Source organism: Pinus tabuliformis, chromosome 6, assembly GCF_031772625.1.
Source record: "Pinus tabuliformis cultivar Carrire ecotype Pingquan chromosome 6, CPIR1, whole genome shotgun sequence".
Classification (NCBI taxonomy): domain Eukaryota; kingdom Viridiplantae; phylum Streptophyta; class Pinopsida; order Pinales; family Pinaceae; genus Pinus; species Pinus tabuliformis.
This window is the reverse complement of record NC_142292.1, coordinates 981,558,562-981,564,561: the sequence shown is the minus strand read 5'-3', so window position 1 is coordinate 981,564,561 and position 6,000 is coordinate 981,558,562.

Sequence of the window (6,000 nt, the reverse complement as noted above, 5' to 3'; positions counted from 1 at the left end):
TCAGCAGTTTCCGCAGCTTCAACCTTGAGGACAAGGCTATTCTTATGGGGGAGGGCATGTTAGGGTCCCACCCTAACCCCCTTATTTATGTAATACGATTGAGTCATAGTTATAGTTAAGTAAAGAGTCAATAAAGCCCATATTAATAATTGTAAGTGGTTAACCTACATTTAATGACGGGACCATAGTTAGTTGCAAATGGGCCATGGTATTAGATAGATGGTATTAATAAGAACCATGGTATTAGATAGATGGTATTAATAAGAACCATGGTATTGTCCCATGGTATTGCATGTATGAATCCTATATAAAGGATAGAGACTCCCTACAAGGAGCATCGTGTCTTATTTTGTAATCGAGCTTAGCTCTATTGGAGGTTGCCCCCTCGAAGAGGCAAGTGAACTTTGATTTCTGAATAATAAAATACTTGCTGTTATTGCTCTTGTTCTATGTTATGGGTATATTTTCTCACATATTTGGTATTTTGGTATCGTCTTGCAGGATTAAGAGCATTACAAGTTATGGCTAGGGTTTCAGACAAGATGTGTGGGCCCCTTGACTTATGGTCAATTAACCAAAGCAATAACCTTCTAGGTGGTAGCTATCGTGGAGCGAATTATGAAAAATTATAAGCATACATAGATAAAGTATACAAAACATGTTTACAAATGCTTTGGGTGGATGCAGAATGACCCAAGCAAACCTTCTCACACACACACACACACACACACACATATATATATCGCACTAGTGATAAATGTATCTCATTGGAACTTAATGTTACACACCATATTAATAATGCAAGTAGTAAGTATATGTATAGAAATTAAGGGTGTAAGGTCTATACACATGAATATAAGGCATACGTGCATGTGTGTGTGTGTTGAAGAAATAAAAGGATCATGCACATATATAAAGAATATTTATGAGCTTAAGAATTGTGGGAGATAGAATCTCAAATCTTGGTACACTAGGACTTTGCATTGATCCTAGATTTTAAACAAAGATACCATAAGAAGATAAAATATCCAAAATTATTTGATAATGAATTCCCTGGGAGCGGAATAGAAACATCAAATGTTACTTGTAACAGTAAGGAACACATAGCCCAAGTGGTGTCCTTATACAATGTTGAATTATGTAATTATGAAAGATATTTACCTTATAAAACAAATATTCATTGTGTCAAATTTCTAGGACATTTACATACTTTTCCATGTAAGATGGAAGAGATGTTAGACAATCCAAGTGTCCAAGGGGACATTTGAGGCATTGTATATATTTAAGCATTAGAAAATGAAATTTGACTAATGAAAAAGTTACACATGAAATCCATCTTAACCAGGGATTTATCAAGCACCTAGAGGGATTAAATCTCTTGAAGCACAAACACACTTCCAAGTTTTGTATTCAAGAAGTGGTTTGCATATCAAAAAAATTGATTCCTCCTTGCACTTGATAGATCTGTGGTTAACATGGATCTATATTAGTACTTAATTTAATATCAATCAAATATTTAGATAATTGTAAATTAATTAAATTATATACATCAAAACAAATATGAAATCTTAATTAAGGAAAACACAAGGGAGCAGTCTACCGGAGTGGAGGAATTGCTTGGAAATTATAGGAATTACTTGAGAATTGTAACTGGTTGGAAAACATTCTAATTCAGAAGATGACGGAAAATGGCGGTTGAGTGAAATAGCCACCTCGACGTGCATACAAGCGAAACACAATTAAAAAGTCCACAATAAATAAACATCAACAATTTACGGCTGTTATGACACGAAAGAACTCATATATTAGGTTAAATATATGCAATATGACTCAAAAAATAACATAATGAAAGTTAAATATACATATAAGCACAAGGATGTAAAAAGATTGCTTAATATATAAACTTACAATACGTATTCTGATGTAAAATAACATCAACACATATGAAAGAAGTTTTGAGTATTTACTCAACAGGTTTAACTTTGTAGACTTACGCGACATAATACAAAACTGCAACAGCTTTATCCTCTTCCATTGTTAGGCCAAGATGAACCATTCAAACGCAGGGAATTCTTTAAAGAGGCTCTTCACTTTTGTCTGAATGCAATGTAATTTGTGGAACCCAACAAAAGTGTTACCTTCTTTCGGTTGAAGTAACATAACTCTTCTTTCACTCTGGTCAACAATTGAATCGTAAGGTGTTTTGATTTTTTTTATAAAGTTTTAGAAGTGACATTGGAGTCAAGCAAGGTTGCCCTCTATCCTCCCCTTTTTTTTGTCTATATATTGATAAATTAGAAGAGTGGTTAAATTTGCAAGGTGGAGATGGTGTTTGGTTGAGGGAATTTGTGATAAAGCTTCTTTTATACATTGATGATATTGTATTGATTTTTAAACCGTCCCATGGATTGCATATGCTCGTGAGCATTTTTGTAGAGAAGTGGGGATGCAAGTCAATACTAGCAAGACCAAAATAATGATTTTTTCTAATAAAAGGAAGCAGAGCCAACATATTTTTTTCTTTTCTTGAAGAAGTAAATGAGTACAAGTACCTTGGGATTGATTTCAACAACAAACTCAATTGGGAGGACTGCAAAAAGAAGATAATTTTAGGAGGGTGGAAAACATTATATGCTCTTCAAAACAAATGTAGAGAGACAGAGTTATGGGATTGGAAAACGATTAAAGTGCTTTTTGGACTCCTAGTTTGTCCAGTGATGCTATATGGGTGTGAATTGTGGGCTAGCAGCACTCCTGTCTCAAAATGGAAACAAATTGAGAAAATCCAAAAACGCTTGATCATGAGCAAGTTCAAAATAAAAAGTTCAGTACCTTATGAGATAATGTTGAGTGAAACAAGTGCAAATCCCATTGAAGCAATTGCTATGGTGCGGCTCATAAGATATCTAAAAAGAATTGAGCAAATGAAAGTAGGTAGATGACCTAATGTTATCTTCAATGAAGGCATGAGTAAAAGAAAGAAAACATGGATGAAACAAAACTACACATGGATGCAAAAATTGAATATAAATTGAATATCTACCTCAACACCTGTCGCACAAATAGCAAGGAGCTAAAGGATTTTGTTATGGAGAAGTTTCGTAAAAAGGTATGGGGAAAAGAGTTGGGTAGAAAGAAGAAATATTACATTGAGGAATTCAACCCTACGTGTGATCACAAAAAGAGTTCATTGGAGCTATCATTGCGTGGAGGGCAAAAGTTCTTATTGCTCAATTAAGGACCAACTCACATCAACTTCGGTGTGAAACAAGACAGTGGAAAAGGCCTAAAGAAGCTTGGGAAGAACGGGTGTGTACATTTTGCATGTCCAAGGTTGTGGAATCGGAAAAACATTTCATTTTGGAATGTGATGCATTCAAAGACACCAGAGAAAGTTATGAGAACATGTTAGCATCGGTTTCTTGGGGTTCCCTTTTTAGCGAAGGGATTATTGGAAGGTTGGGCAAGCTCATCATCAATTTGAATCCAAAAAGGATTAAATTGCAAAAAGAGAAAAACAAGGAACTAATGGTTTCATAAACTATTTTTAGTCTCCTAAACCTTAAAATATCATTTCATTTCTCTCTGGGTAGCCTACTCCAAACTCAAGTACTCACAAACTTTGTGATCAACCCCTTTCTTCGTTGTTATCTTATTTTATTAGTCCCTCCCAAGGCACAACTCAATTTGCTTTTGACTACTCATTAGTTTAGCTTTGACCAATATATTACCTAATGTTTAACTTTATAAAATATATATTTATTTTTTAGCATTATTAAAAAACAAATTTGTAATCATCCTATTGATTCATATTTTGAATGTTTTATATCGACTTTATGACACACGTGCAATGGAGCATAATAAAATAATTGTTGTTTTAGTCAAATTCTTTGTCCTCATTCACTTTTAAAAGAGTTTATAAATTATTTTATAGTTTAAGTAATTAATAAATTTATTTATTTATTTTTAATTTTTAGCCATTGGTGTACTGAGGTGTAGAGTTATGTTTTATAAGTTTTGTGGTTGTTAATATAAATTTTATTATTATGATGTATTTTAGAAGAAATGGATTCTTCCTATATTGTTACATCATCTTTATTTATTGATATATTTGAATATTAAAAATATTTATCTAATGATTTAAATGTTGTACTATTATGCTATTTTTTTTAATTAATTTATTGAAGGATTAAGATTTTCTTATAATAATAGGATTTTTTTTTACTTTAATATACATTTTAAAATTATTTTTATGCATATATTTAGTTTAAACCTTTTAATTTAACATGATATTTAAGTCATTTACATTATAATATGGTAAAATATTTTCTCTTCTAAAGAGTAAAATGTTACCATTTTCTTAATACAAATACTCTTGCTATGTTTAGAATTAAAATGGTTATAAAACAAACTCAATAATACTTAATTAAATAGTTTTTACAAAATTATTCTAATATTATACTAACTTTTATTATTATAATAAATCAACATAAAAATATAATAACTATTATTTCAAATTATAATTAAATCCATTAAAATAATAATATCATTAAATAATTTTAATTTACCTCATTTTTTATACAAACTATAAATAATAATAATAATGTAAATTTACTACTTCACATACTAACAAATTTATACGAATTTAATTTTATATAATTTATTACAACAATTTTATTTAAAGTAGAAAAATAAATATATGTATTCAAAATAGTGATTTATATTGTTTACTATTTATTTTATAATTTTAAATTTATTAAAATATGTGTTATAAGTAAAACTATGTGAAAATATAGAGAGGATGATAAAATATTAAATTTCAAAACCAGAATAAAAATATGCTGGAGATACTTTGACTTATAAGCAATAATGTTATAAATTATGTAAGGATTATATTTCCATAAAAACCTTTATATATTAATGCATCACTTTTACCAAATTTAAATTTAACGTCTCTTTGTATAAGAACATGGAATTTTTAATGAAGATATACCCACTGGAGGAACATAAACCATGAAAGGATTGAACAAATGCAAAAACCTACCTATTGGGTTCCTTGCTTTTACTAAATTTAAAATTTTCCATGTTTACAACAACTCTCTGGAGGTGAGGGGAATTTTTGATGAAAAATATTTATTAGCGGAATAGAAATCATGAGAAGAATGTTTTAAGGGTGAGTTTAAAATGGAATTGTTTATTGAGGCGGAGGAATTGTTGGGATTGCTGGGATGGTCAAAAGTGGCTTTCCGGGCAAAAAAAAATTCGAAAAATCTTATAGAAACAATGTTTGAATCATGTTTTTTATGGTGGAAATAGATTCAGCACGATCAAAAGCCTCTAGAACACTTAAAATTATGAAGTTTGACAACTTATACTTGGATTCACAAAAATTCCTCGGAAATTTTTTCAAAATATAACCAGAATTTCCATATCTTTCCTAACAAACAAGCATACTCCTTAAACTGCGGCTAAATAAATGACCAAATGGCAAAACCAGAATAGCATACCGTTAACGCTGCATCAGCGTTAACTGGATCTGACAATTCCTCTCCTTGCAAAGCTCACAGGTACCCTGTCAAACGGGTATAATCTTTATTGGACCAAAATAGATTTTAAGATGTAATAATCATTTTTTTATTAAAACATGAAGAGCCACCCTCAACAGTTCCAAACACTTCGGAATAACTTTGCAAATATCAGATTTTGTTGCTCTGGTTGCCTCTAAGCAATTTGTTGCCGAACTCTGATAGATCATAAAGTTACAGGAATACTACACATAGAAGAAGAGTGTTTTTGGTTTCTTACATACAAAGATACATGGTCAGAAAAAAGAAGAAAATCGCAACAATCTGCTCATATTGGCTGATATTGGCCTTCATAGTCCAATTGAATAGCTCCATTAATGACCTGCGTCCAAAGGGAAATACTTCTCCACATGCTGATTTGGAATCACCAAGCGATTAAGTTTTCCCACATCGCTGATTTGGAGTCACCAAGCGA